Source organism: Lethenteron reissneri, chromosome 10 (genome assembly GCF_015708825.2).
Source record: "Lethenteron reissneri isolate LAM-NWPU_2019-01 chromosome 10, ASM1570882v1, whole genome shotgun sequence".
NCBI lineage: Eukaryota > Metazoa > Chordata > Hyperoartia > Petromyzontiformes > Petromyzontidae > Lethenteron > Lethenteron reissneri.
In genome coordinates, this window is record NC_083788.1 from 2828411 (window position 1) to 2844236 (window position 15826).

Genomic DNA, 15826 nt, shown 5'->3' on the forward strand with positions numbered 1-15826 from the left:
GGTGGTGCACTCGAAATGGTGGTGCGGTAATCAGGACCATGACGGGCTGCTTTGACCTAATGGCACAGACACGCATACACACGGTAGACTCGTGAAACATTCAAGGCAATGCTTATCAGCTGAGTTTGCAGTAAGGGACTCTAGTACTAGTGAACCTACCAGGACACAAACACACACACGCTTACTACACAGCACACTTTGGTCGTAGCTCTACTTGGACTTCATGAATGCGGTTAGGTGCGTGACCTGGAACCAGTTTAATAAAATACTTTCATCAATTGACCCTTCAGTCATATTTTTGTAAATTAGAAATCAATGAAAAATGCAGTTTAAAATGTTTTATGGAATTGGCCATTAGCTTCTGGGAATATGGGCACCGTTTCATGTTCTCGCGGAAGTGATGGCCAAAAATTACCCTCTAGGGTAATCCTCTGAGAGCTCCCTGCGATTTAGGCCCTTCCACAAGCAGTCTCTCAGTGGGTGTTTGTGGGTGTACCACTGTGTCTCTGTAGAAATGTCCATGTCTGTATGCTTGCCTGCATGTTCACGTGTGCCTCTCTGTGTGCATCTGTGTGACAAAAACAGGCAAATCCATTAGATGAAGTCGTCTTCCCAGTGGCAGGGATGAGCTGCACACCACAAGGTTTTACTTCACTTTATCAGCATCATTCACCACATGAATTTACTGCCCACACTCCTCTATTAACAACACACATCCACATCTATCTAGAGCCAATCCCTAAATGGCTTTACAAATCCGTTAACAGCACACATACAAGAGGTCCCAAATCGAGTCTCTTTGTTAAGGGTAACATTATGTGCTCGGTTTATTGTGGATTGTAATTACGTTTGTTGCACACGTGGTATATGTGCATGAATGACCATGTGTGTCTTTGGGCATAGTGTGTGTGTCAGAAGTCTTGGACAAATTCAAAGACAGAATGACAGTGCAGCGAACGTCGAGAAATATTGAAAATCAATGAAGTTTATTTATCTTCAAGATTCGTTCTGAACGAAATGGCCCTTCCAATATGGCTACAGATGACATCAACGACCCACTACATTCCGGTAAGACTCTCCCAATATGGGCCATGCTCATTGCAACTAAATCATGCCATTCCACTATAAAGTCACAACATCCCTTACACGCACGTGTATACCTAATAGGTTGCTCAGATTTTCTATGTGAAACACTTAAATGTTAAGCGACTCAATGTCCTGGTTTTGGACATTTTTCAGAAAGGCTCTCCTGGTGCCACAAAGCAACTACAATTTTTTTTTTGAATTTGTAATCGATGAAAATGTTCTGGCCTAATGCTCAACTCTTGATACGACCAAAAGGTGGGGCTACCTGAGTAGTGGGTGGGGTTGGCATAGCCTATGAGTATAGTATGCAGGCATACAGAGTGAGGCCACTAACTGTGTGGTGGAAATCCGGGAATTGAATGAACATGGCTATGTAAAGTGAACGAGGCTGAAGGAGAAAGGAGCCTGAAATTTGGCATATCTGTGATTTTGGGTTTTAAATTCTAGATTTAAACAGTGCATCGCTCCAGTGCTTCCTAATATCGGAAGGAAGAGCATTCCAGACAGCAGCAGAAGTGCATCTCGAAGCGCGCGATGTAGTGACTATCTTTGTCATCCAGCTCTGAGAAAAAGCTTCAAAAATACAGATAAAGGACATTCTATAACCCACACTTTGCATAGAATGATTTAGTGGTTTCCAGCGTGAGGCAAAAGATGTATTTGGCAGAGACATCAGAGAGAGCTCAGACATGTGCATGAGTGTGTGAAGGTCAAACCAGTGACTGATAATGAGAACTTGAATGAGCCGTGTGTTTAGACTGAGTAATGTTTGAGCACTCAGAGAGGGCCCTGGTTGAGTACTGAACACTTGTGTAATCTTGTTCCAGATCACGGATGAACACTTGGTTGTACCGCTTCCAAGTACTGAATGTGAATTGGGAAGGGGTCCTTTTGGGCAGGTACTCCGATGCTGGACCACAAGACAAAAAAGAAGTGGCCATCAAGATGCTAGCGAACACTTCTACGTAAGTTTGAACAACGACATGGACCACATTTTAAAAAGATCTGAATTCGTGAAGAGAACCATAGCTTGTAAGAATTTGTGTTAATTTACACATTTCAGAGGAAGTCTAAACAGTAATAATTTAAAGTTGATTTTGTTTAACCTCGTGAGAACTGAAGATACCATGATGAGTCTCATTTGCAAGAGTGACTTGGAGCATTCATCTGCCAGTAGGGGACAATGATTGCTATGTTGCACAATACAAATTGAGGGATTTGTGGTGTAGGTTCGATATTGGCAAACATTGTACCCAGTTACAAGCACACAGTGGCATACTCTTGCAAATTACGTCAGGTGATCTTTAGCATCCATCGAAGCAGACAGCATGCATTATGGTTATACACCCGCAGTATTAATAAGAGCGGCCACTTGAATCGAACCTTGAACCTCTGCAACGAGTGGCGAACGTGCTGCTTAGCCGGGTCATGTATCCATCTCTATCAAAGCTGTTGTTTCTGTATGAGTTTATAATTTCATAAATGTCATCAAACACCATCAAAATAATGTTTGATTTGTCATGAAGAGGCAATATGTAATTTGTATGGTGCCTGCCACGTGAACGTGGCGATCAAACCACTGACCAACAGCGTGGGTGAGTGCTGCCCTTTTGCTCATTATATTCTATTCTTCTATATGGCACATGTTCAGGCACTAATACCAATGCCAAGGTCTGCTAGCCACAAGAGGTCTTCAGGAGAGATTTTTGTTTTACTTTTGCAATTCCACATTAAAGCAGCAAAGACTACATTGGTTGACAATATCGTCCACAGTTTGGGTTGGAGCAGCAGGACACTTTCTACCTTACTCGCTTAACATAGCTCAAAAACTACAGTGATCATAATCCAGTGGTGCACAATTTTCACCTCACTGAGATGGGATGCGGTAACTCCTTCGAGTAACGACCATTGACAACTTCCCAACCAATTGGTGCAGCTTCCCCAGTTGGCGCTGATTACGTCGACCGGGCAGGGACGATGTCGACGTTGACCCGGGATTAAGCGCTCATAGCCATGATTCTGGAGCTCTGTTGACTGAGCCATCCCATGTGTGTGATAATGCCTAAAAATATGCAAGACTTAAAGAGTGGGGTGAGACTTATCGATGCATTCCCTCCACAGCAACAACATTCAGAAATGCAGAATGGAGGCGCATATCATGAATGCGTTGCAGTCCAAGGACACAGAAAATAACTGCATTATTAGATTCTCGGACACCTTCTGTTCAGACAGTCATCCCGCCTTCATTATGGAGCTCATCACGTAAGTAAATATCACATATGTGCGCCAGCATCGTGTTTATCTCAAGCAAGTTTTTAAAACGTGCAGATAACATTCGCTGAATTTCAGATATTTTTTTTTGTTTGAGCAGGTGAGAACTTAAGAGACCAGGATGCATTATTCTTTGGTTCTTTCGGTAAAGTCACGTGACTTTACCGAAATAACCAAAGAATAATTCCTGCAGTCACGAAAGCTCCAAAATTAAGATTAGACCAGGATGCGTCTCATTTGCAACAGTGACCTGGGGTATTAGATTGCCAGTAGGGGGGGGGGGGCGATGATTCCTAAGTTGTACAACGGCAATTAGAGTAATTTTTTGGGTAATTTTCGAATTTGACATCGGCTGTGAGACAGACACGGTGCGTGCTATTATTAGAGCTGCATTAATCAGGGAGGCTGCTGGATTCGAACCATGAACCTCGACGAAAGGCGGGGATCCTACTGCCATGAGGCCATGTCACCACCCATCGGAATGTCCCAGCCGTTTTATTTTAAGGCTTTTTGGTAGTTTTTGAAAGATGAAATGGACATGGGTGCCTCCTTAACCTGGCACAGTAACTGTTTATGATGCAACGATACTCTCCCACCTTAATTAGAGTGGTACCACCATTTTACATTGTACAGCACATTAAAACATAGCACTTCATAATAATTACAAATACAGTAAACAATGTTTCTCGTTAATTTTGGAGCTTTCGTGACTGCAGGAATTACTCTTGGTTCTTTCGGTAAAGTCACGTATAAAGATAAAATAATAAATTAAATAATACCTGATGATGATTGCTTGTGTTGCAATCGAAACGTCGTATGCTATTATTTAATTTATTATTTTATATTTATACGTGACTTTACCGAAAGAACCAAGAGTAATGTTTCTCGTTATCTGTAAACAACATTGCTACCTACCGCAATGTCCTGTCTCACCCATTACCTTCATCATGAAACCAGATGCAACAGCAAATTCTCATAATGAGCCCTATGAACGAAACTCCCTACCGTGGGCGTCGAGGTGTGATACCCTGGCTTGTCAGGAGAGGGCAGTAGAACACAAATGTCGACTCTACCTGTTCCACCTGTATGGGACAGAGTATTGTCCCCCTCGAAAGTGTGGGGTTGTCTGGGGGCTCCGGTTCCTTCCAACATGTAAACGCTCAAAATGTTGTAATAGGTTTTTACCCTTTCAACTGGTACAAAACTGACACCTTTATACAAGGCATCATGTTTGCAATAACCACAACACAAGCAGTCAAAATGCAAACAAAAAGAAACAACTCTGATGATGATAATGATATGCACTGTCCTTGAAGTTGATTGGTCCACACCCGAGACAGCTTTTCTTAGAGCCTAGTCTCCATTGGTGTTGGACCAGATGACGCCAAAAGGCGTACAACTCAAAAACAGCGCACTATCAGAGTATTGAGAGCTCGGAGTAAGCATTTACACTATGAGACATCTTTACCAGTGGCGAAATATAGTAATAGATTTTTACCCTTTCAACTGGTACAAAACTGACACCTTTATACAAGGCATCATGTTTGCAATAACCACAACACAAGCAGTCAAAATGCAAACAGACTGCTTGTGTTGTAGTTATTGCAAACATGATGCCTTGTATAAAGGTGTCAGTTTTGTACCAGTTGAAAGGGTAAAAACGTATTACTATTATTTGCCACTGGTAAAGGAGATGTCTCATAGGTTCAAAATGTTGTTGATAATACCTTGATATATACAAGACCGCAGAGCTTAGGCATCTGTTGGCGCCTCCTCATCACTTGGTTGACTTCCTGTTTGTGTTCTTGGTTCTTTCGGTAAAGTCACGTCGAAGGGAAATAATAAAATAATAAAGATTAAACGTAATAAAATAACATTCTCACGACGTTTCGGCCACAACGCAAGCAGCCGTCCTCAGGTGAAGAACAGGGCTGTCAGAAAGACAGCGTCCGAATCTTTCCGACAGCCCTGTTCTTCACCTGGGTTGTGGCCGAAACGTCGTGAGAATTGTATTTATTATGTTTTATTTTTATTATTTTATTATTTCCCTTCTACGTGACTTTACCGAAAGAACCAAGAAGATGAATCCCTGCAGTCACGAAAGTTTTAAATCGAAATTTTCTGTTTGTGGTTCCTCGTACCTCTGAGTAATTTTCTCTTTATATTACTGTGAGTGATTACTGTGCATGTTATAAGTTGATATTATTATATTTCTCAAACCCAATATGCAGGTCATGTTTCATCATCATTCCCCTGGGAGAAATTTTAATTTGGTTTTACATGATAAAAATCCTAAACTATTGTAAAACACAAGTCCCCGAGTTCATGAAGCGAGCCTAAGCATTGACCAAGAAGTGGCAGGGAAATAACCATTGACGGTATCTTGTCTTGCAGCACCGACCTATTTGATCAATTCCAGGCCAACTCCACGATCTTTGCGCCGTCAACAATCAGGCTCTATGCAAGATCCCTGTTGACAGCCCTGGCAAAACTTAAGAAGGAGGCCATCATTTATGGCGACCTGAAGCCGGTAAGTAAATACAATAGCATACTGCGTCATTCATGGATTTGTGTTGCCTTGAGGCAACTGTGACGAAAGATGCCTCTCCCGTAACTCTAAAATTAAAAACCATACACCCTGCACCTTATACCGCATTGAACAACACGAATGTTTTTGTTTTCATAAATGTATAAAATAATCGACACTCGTTTCAATCTTGGACATTGTCTATCTCTTCTTGCTCTCGAGCTCACTCTGCAGTTTATTTGAAGAGATTCTAATTTACATTCGTCACAATGACAACAGCTACAATTGGCCCAAAGTTAGACACATTTCTTACACGAGTAAAGGAGAGAACCACCTTAAACAGAATATGTAAAATGCAGTCTTAACTGGATGTCTAAACGGTAGGAGCTGCATGCCATGAACACATTTTAACGTTAACCACTATTGCCCTTTGTTATTTTTTTTCTAGGAAAACACCATGGTCAAAGACCATGCAACCGGCAACATCAGGATAATTGATTTTGGCGTGAGTGTCATGATGACGAAGCCAAGTGAGTGGCTTTACTTGTGTTTCCGTGCGAGGGTGTGTCTCTGTGTGTCTTTGTGAATCTTCGTGGATATACGAGTGTGGAGTGCTAGTGCAGCGGTTAGCGCAGTGCGCTACGCACCTGGCCGCCCTCAGTTCGATTCCCGCTCATGGCCGACACAAGTGACGATTATCTGAACCGGTGCTGGGTCCCCCCTAGGTCGACTCAGCCCCAACTTAGCAGCTAGTGCGGTGTGTAGTAAACATCGCCACTAGGGAGACAAAAGCAGCCGGGCGTAGTGCTGGCCACCCCACCCCCTCGTGTGCCGTGCCGGCCTTCATAGGTGCTCGTGAACAGCACTTGCCCCAACAGTCTGCTAAGGCTACACGGGGGATCTTTGTCTTATATGTGTGTTGGCACAGCAGGGGGCATAGTTGGTGCATCTGCCACTCATTTCGGTCCCATGACCTGTCGGTGAACCTTCGACACTTCAAGTGGCCTCAAAGTGCACCTGGCCTGGCACAGGCGCCGTGGTGACGTCACCGCCACTTAGTGGCAAATGGCGACTGTTATTCTTATGTGTGTGCGTGTGGAAACGTGGCATGGTGAGCAGCACTGCAGTGCACTATAATCTCAGTGACTCAGTTTAATCCTCAGCCACAGAGGCCTTAATAGGTCATATAGGCCTTAATAGGTGCTTGCAAACAACTTTACCCAAAATTCAAACCATCTCTTGGAGTGCCACTCACGCTTTTCCAGTTTTGACCCAGTTGTAGAAAGATACACATTCAATTGCTGTATAGAATTATAAAGGTTAACATCCTATAACATGTTTTTTTAAAATCCGCGTGCACTAAAAAATCTAAGCAAATAACGTGCATGATCTCCTCGCTCAATCAGTGCTATTCCTCTGTGTGTGGTGTGCAGTTTTCGGATTTTTCGGAACGTTCGAGTACATGGCTCCAGAGATATTACTGGGCCTCGAACTCACCTGCGCAGTGGACATGTGGTCTCTGGGCTGCATAATTGCCGAGCTCGCTTCTGGGGAGTCACTTTTCACGGCAACAGGAAATCCAATTGACGAAATGATCACGGTACCTGAAATATGGCAAAATATAATCTCATTATTTATGATTTTGAAGCCTATGGCTTAGTTTTAGTTGAGCCAGCTCACACTGCTAATGCTGAGTGATGGTCCATTAGTCGCTAACAACGATATAGGAGACTGCCCTGGACTGCAATACACGGTTCAAGTAATCTGTGGAGCAATCATACTTTTGGCCTCATTCCATGGGAACAAATGTTGCTCTGCTGCCAGTATGTACATAGAGAATAGACATATCTTTAATGTGATCAGACACTAGTTGGACACGTATGATGTGATTTGGCCTTGGTCATAATAACTCAGAGTGACAGACTTTTACCCTTTCCATTCTTCGGGTTCATTGTTCGTCCCGAAGGTTCCTGAAGTCACCTTCAAAGGGCAATATTTGTTAATTAAGTACCCAATACAAATTAAATCTATTTGGCAGTGGTGTAAAAAGGATGTGCAGTTCTTGGGAATAAACGTTTCAGTTTTATAGACCTTTATACATTTGAGGAAGTCTACTGTATGTATGTTTACGATACACACAGTCCAATGACCTAACCCATGTATATTAATTTCACTGTGACCTGTGCACAGATTCTTGGTCTCCCACCCAGTCCTATGATTGATGCTGCGACCAGAATGCACATTTCCACGGGTGAGTGGGAGGGCAGGTTGCTACTTCTGTTGTCACAATTATTCAGGCAAGCATTGCCGTAATGTACTTTGTTCTTCTTCTTGGTTCTTTTGGTAAATCACGTAGAAGGGAAATAATAAAATAATAAAAATAAAACATAATAAATAATTCTCACGACGTTTCGGCCACAACGCAAGCAGCCGTCATCAGGTGAAGACCAGGTCTGTCTTCCCAACAATACAAATTACAGACCTGGTCTTCACCTGAGGACGGCTGCTTGCGTTGTGGCCGAAACGTCGTGAGAATCATTTTATAATGTTTTATTTTTATTATTTTATTATTTCCATTCTACGTGACCTTACCGAAAGAACCAAGAAGATGAATCCCTGCAGTCACGAAAGCTTTAAATCGAAATGTACTTTGTTCTTATTCCTCGGAACTCGTTTCACTCATTTTCTCTCCAACACAGACAAGAATGGGTGCCACAGGGTGGACGGCAGGAAGGTCTTTCCAAACACCTCCTCTATTGAGAAAAAGCTTTGGAATACGAACAGAGAGATAATCGATTTCGTCGAAGGATGCCTTGAGTAAGATATAACTGCACTGTCTACATATTATCTTAATTCATAATTATTTTCGTGTTCACCATCAGCACTTTCATAAAAGAGTACACACTACTACGAGTGATGTATGTTTTACTGACAGGAAGTGGCTTTGTGTCATAACAGGGCAATATTTCTGGCCTTGTGCCTTCTTACATTCGTTAGCACAATGAATGTAAATAATTGCATGTGCCACACCTAGAAGAAATGTAGACGGTAACTGAACCCTGACGATTCCCCGTTTATATCTTGGCAGGTGGGATCCCGTTCGCCGGCTCACGCCTGAAGAGGCTTTGAGCTACACGTGGATTCAGGATGGCACCGAGGTCGAAAGCCACGCTAGTCACAATGAACCGGATGCAGTGGACGCATCGATTAAAATGGACGAGATCGTGGAGGTGGATCGTGTGAGCCAATGCGAAAAGGGAAGGACGAATGATTCTGGGTTAGATCTCGAGGAAGATTTCGTGTCATCCAAGAGCCGATTGTGAGTCTCCACGTGCATCTTGAAGAATATTTGTGTCGGTTAAGTTCTCATGAAGTGACTTTGATGTTTTTCCCTGCTCCAATGAGCTTAGAGAAAACAATAATTTCGCTCTGCATTCAGATCTCATTAAGAGGTTGCTCCTTCTCCTCTGCCGTCTGGAACTGTCCTTCCCCAGCCATCTTCATTGTCGACTTCATGCTCTTGTTCAACTCTAGGCTCCAGATCTTCCTCTTCTCCTCTGCCTATGACTCTAGAAAATAATCAGAATATGTATTTATACTGGAGGAATTCGATAAGCTATGAAGCTCTTTTTCACGGATGTCCAGTATAATGTCCAGCAGTACTGGACATAATTCTTACATTGGTCTTCATTTATAGATTGGCCCCTGCTATGGGAATGGGGAATTCCCACCACTCTGCTTGATCGTTTGGGGTAGCGATAGGGGTAGGGGCAGTGATGTACTTGACATCTGTGAGAAGGAGCTTTATAGGTCATAATATTCCCACAGTCTAAATCAATATTCTGATTCTGAATATATTCTGATAGGGGTAGTCCTGGTTGTGGCCGTGGGGCAGGGCAGGGAGTAGTCGTAGGATAGATAATGGAATTGTATTGCAGTAGGAAAGTTTCAGCACAAATAATGAAAGACAGACAGAGGCATAACAGTGGCACTTACAACTCTCTTTCAGCTCGAACGCCAGTTCCCACACTACCCTGGAATACCAGCACAGCAGCACGAACGGCAGTTCCCACACTGTCATGGAACACCAGCGCAGCAGATCGAACGGCAGTTTCCACACTGTCATGGAACACCAGCGCAGCAGATCGAACGGCAGTTTCCACACTGTCATGGAACACCAGCGCAGCAGATGGAACGGCAGTTCCCACACTGTCATGGAACACCAGCGCAGCAGATCGAACGGCAGTTCCCACACTGTCATGGAACACCAGCGCAGCAGATCGAACGGCAGTTTCCACACTGTCATGGAACACCAGCGCAGCAGATGGAACGGCAGTTCCCACACTGCCCTGGTGGAACACCAGCGCAGCCATCAAGCGACAAGTGAAGCTGTCGCCAACACCGGAACGAAGGCATCGAGGGGGCCTGGGCGGAGATTTGCACGAGTGCGGCAGCGACTCCGGACATTTCTTAGATTTGTCCGGAAGCATTGCTGCTGCAATGCGGAAGAGTAAAGGCCCCCATCATTGGCGCAGCCCACCACTCCAGTACAGTGGAGGTAAGGGTTGGTGGATCACTCCGTTTCCCGTGGACGCCGTATTCTGGCTTGCCAGGAGAAGGCAGTACAACAAAAATGTGGACTCCACCTCTTCCGTCTGTATGGGATTGAGTGTTTCCGCCTCGCATGTGTAGGGTTTTTTTCTTTCCGGATCCCCAGTTTCCTCCAACATTTAAAGCCACTCATTATTTGGCCGATAACACCTTAACGTATCGAGCTTGGAGATTACATTCAAAAATAGCTCAGCTCTTATTTTGAGCTTGTTAACAGAAGCTCAGCTCTTGCGTAATACATTTAAATCTTTCAGCTAAAGTGCAATCAACAAGATAAATGTTCAATTTCAGAAACAAACCAAAGATCTATATTGTAAAGGAAAAGGATTATTTTGTCTAGGAGTTCAGTTTTATTGTAAGCTATTTATTTCATAACAATCGGAATGTCTAATTAACATAGCTTAAAAATACATGATCATCCTGAGGAAATGTATGTTAACATTCCGTCACCCCAAAACATATTTTCTACCAATTTTACATGGAGAAGATAAATCCAAATTTGTGTTGCACTGCATCCAGCTGGCTGCTTCTCTCGTCCGTGTTCCACTCGCTTGTCGCACTGTGTCATGCAGCACCTTGAGACACGACTTGGAGACCTGCTGTGTGTCTTGAGTGCTCTGTCCCTTGATGACCCATGCTTCCCCTGGGTTTGTGCCCGGAACAGGTGACGCCACCGGGGGATGTCCACACCTGGAATGGAAGAGACGGGGACCCGACCCCAGACCTCAAGACATGGCCATCCTGCAACCTCTCACCACACCATCTGCACACACCCCACACACACACACACCACCCACACACACACACACCACCCCATCCACACACACACACACCACCCACACACATCATACAACCCACACACACCCCATCCATCTACACACATCACGCACCCACCCACCCACGCACACGCCACCCACCCAGACACACGCCACCCACCCACCACACACACACACACCCCACGCATACACACACCCAACGCATGCACACACCCCACCCACACACCACCCACCCACATACACACATCACGCACCCCACCACCCATGCACACGCCACCCACCCACCCATCCACACAAACCACCCCACCCACAACACACACCACACACACACCCCACCCACACACCACCCACCTACACACATCACGCACCCACCACCCATGCACACTAACCACCCACCCATCACCGACCAATAACACCCCCCCTCCTTTCTCTTGACTCATTGTTACTGAAATAGCTAAGGATGTTTTTAACTCGTATATAATAACTGTATATATATTAGTTTAGTTTCACCGTGTATTGAATTTCGAGGAAGACCGTCACAATGACAGTATTAATGCGGAAGATTTAAATGTGCAATATGTCTTGCTTTCATGAAAGTTTGCAAACAAGCCTCGTGTTCAATATTTTGTAAATACAATTTTTTCAGTATTTTGTAAATATATATTTTTCATTTGTAGTAATGTTTTTTGGCATTTATGGTTTTGTTGGAACGTTTATGAAGATTGTTTTACTTGCTTGCACCACACACACACATACACCCCACGCATATACACACCATTCACATAACAAGCACACCCCACACACACACCATGCTTGCACTCCACGCACACGCCACACACACCACGCACACATACACCCCACACATACTCACACTGCACACCCTATGCACACATCCCACACAAACACTCCATGCACACACCACACAGACACCCTACAAACAGACACACACCCCATGCACACACACACACCCCACACACACATACACACACCACGCACACACCCCATGCACAGACACAACATGCATTCACCCCATGCACAAACCCCGACTAGCGCTTAGGTCAACTCGAACACACAAACCGAACCTCTCCACCTGCGTTTTCATCCCGGCAACCTAGCGAGTGACCTGGCCATGGGTTTCCCATGTGAGAGAGAATTGGCAAAGTTCGGTGTGAGATGGAGACTCCCGGACCCTGTGGTAAAACATGGGTGAGTTTGACGCGAGACCACCTCCAGGATAATCCGGGTAGCATATGATGGTGCACCCAGATACACGAGCACTCAAGGGGGGTAAGTTAGAAAGGGCAGGTCGTGTTGGAATGCAATAAAACTGTTTTCCTGAGACAGACGGTGCGAGTGGGAGAATGGCGAGTGTGGCCTGGGTGCATCATCAACACATCGCGCATCTAAAATTATCCCTGATTATGACAATAGAAACCGCTGTAAGTGTATCAAAGTGTGGCATTGACATTGTGTGCATGTTGAGTAGTGTGGAGGGGGTAGGCTCGAGAATAAGCGTGGCAGGCAGAGGCCATGCGCTTGATGAATTTCCCTGGCATTAAGTGGCCAGCACGGCTAGTGGCGAAACTCTTCAACCTCACTCCCGCTGGTCCCCATCACGGATCGTGTGGTAAACAAGAGGTAGAGGGAGTCGGGGAGCACGTGTACGTGGGCTTACAGCAAGTGGTGTGGTGGACCGTAATGGGCGAAGGCCATTTTCCAATTCGCCTTTAACGCAACGAAAACATTCAGCATCTGCACATGCTCAGAGTTCATCACTCTATCTTCTCGGCAGACAATATCTCAGCCGCATTCCATTCAGTAGATGAAACTCATTTGTACTCCTTAAAGTGATTGGCCAGATTTTAATTATCTGATGGACACTTACAAATATCGTCCTGAAATAGTTGTCATATCATCAGCACCTGTCCAATCATCAGCACACTCTGAAAGTGACCTTCTCTGGCAACACTGTGAAACAACAACCCCACTCCAACCTATCTCGGTGTGAAGCTGGACCGTACGCTAACCTTCCGCAACTACATGAAAAAGGTAGCCGCCAAAACCAAAACAAGGGTCAACTTGGTCCACAAACTGGCAAGCACAAGCTGGGGAGCATCAGCACCAGTGCTATGGACACCAATGATGGCCCTTGCGTATTCTATAGCCGAGTACCGTGAACCAGTATGGACCAGAAGTAGTCACTCTCAACTTGTTAATGTCCAATGGAACATTGCAATGCAGTGTACCACTGGAACCTTCAAGTCGACCCCAACACCCTGGCTTCCCGTGCTGTCACATCTCTCCCCAATCCATCGCAACTCTGCAACCCTCCGGGAAATCCTGCGAATTGAGAAAAACAGCCGCCTTCCCATTCATCAGGACCTCAATAACGTCCCTCACCATTGCATTACGTCATGCAAGCCATTTTGGTCCTATCTCGGCCTCGCTGTGCGCTGCGTTGCACCGCTAGTCGAGTAGATAACCTTGCGTTCAATAAACCCTCGGAGCCAGGATGAACGTCCAACTCCAATCGTCATTTATTGATTGTAACAAGGTAAAACTGGTGAGAAAACACAGATACAGCATCTGTTATAATCCGGAAACACCAACACAATGAACACCACAGCATCAGAACATTGTCTTAGATAACAATAGATCCTGGACGGACCAGGCCCCTAAATTACCACTGAACAACTAGACAAAAGCACAAGCCGGTGCGTTGCATACAGGCACATCGTGTATTCATCCCACTGCACCCCAAATGTACAGCATTACACATAACACTAAACTGTGGATGAGATACTTCGTCATCTTTACTCTCAGGATCGCAACATAGGCACAAGTCTGACTCGACCTACTAAATCACAAGTAACATCCACAATAAGGAAAGTCGCAGGCTTCGTTACTAACTAGGCCTCGTATTTACTACAACAACTTAACGGCACCATAAAGGCATTTACATCACTATAACGGTCATTCCAACATTACAACAGCATTGCCAATATTATAGGAATATAAACAACTTACAGACAATGCTTCTTAAGCTCCCAGAATGGACAAGTGCGGCTGTGGTCTCACTGAGATGCGATGCGTGCCGCCATCTTGACTTATCTATGTAATGGCCGACGCCCGCGTGTAACATTGGAAATCTAAAATCGTAACTTCCTGGTCACGTGACCAAAATTAGCATAAAAAAACAGGAACTTCCTGTGAACATATGCTCCACATCTGCCGTGAGGCAAGACAGGTCCAATTCCTTGAACCTTTAGCAATGCGAATTCAACCCCGATTAAGCTTGGAAAACTGAAGGGAGTTCAACAGAACTCACAAACACCATGTGAAAAATCCAAAGCAGATAAATAATTTTGATCTTCCACGAAGCTCATGGTCCACCTTAAAATGCATCCGCACAAACCATGGGAGATGCGGATACCTGATGCACAAATGAAAAATTAAAATCTCCAGTGTGCGACTGTGGTCATCCAGAACAGACCATACAACATATAACGATGCAATGCCCGATTCACAAATACGAAGGATACATCACAGCGATACATATTCCAAGTTAAGATTGCTCATCTGGAAACATTCTTAAAATAAATCTTTCATCACGGCCTTGTGTATACTGTCGTCTTCAACTTTTATGCATTCAGTCTATCTGGCCTCTTTATCTGGTATGGAAAACAACCATTATCCAAAACCTTGCCTATTATATATTTTACTTTTAGGATCGTGTCATTGACGAATGTGTCGCCTTTTTGTGAAGAAGAGTTGCTGTCAAATTACCCACGTACGTGATAAGATTATTTTTCGTACTCCATGTTGAAATTTGTGAGCATTGAACTGTCTTTTTGGCTGATCGACATTTCAGATGTCCCCATTGTTTTTAACAGTAGAACATTTTTAAGCGTTCTCGGGTTGTGCCACTCCGCGTTGTTCAACACGATGTCCGACGTTTCGCTCTACATGCTGGGAAATTCCCACTAACACGTGCTATGGCGAACAACACGCGGCACAACCCAAAAGTGCACGAATTGAAGAATATTCACAGCATGTGGCGTGAAATGGCACAAATGTGAAAACCTACGACGGCCTCGAAAAGATTTCCCGACAGCACCACTAAATATTTTCCTCCACGTGCAAAAGTTGGTGGAAGCGCAGGCCGGTGGAGCGCATGAAGGTCTGGCCACACATGTCGCAGCCATATGGCTTCTCGCCCGTGTGCGTGCGCTCGTTTGCCCTCAGGTCGGCGGGCTGTGGGATCCCGCATCTGCAATCGCTGCAGTGGTGCAGTCTATCACCGTTGTGTATCTGATGGTGCTGCTGGGGACTGAAATTTTGCGAGAAGCACTACAGCGGTAGGGCTTTTCGCCTCTATGCTTGCGCAGGTGGATATTCAGGTGGCAGTGCTAGCGGAAACTGTGGCCGTACACCTTTCAGCAGAACGGCTTCTCTGCGTTATGCACAATCACGGACCCAGGACAGCACACACCAATGTATCACTATAACACACTTTGAAACGGTTTACATGGTAACATCATTCACAAATGTCATA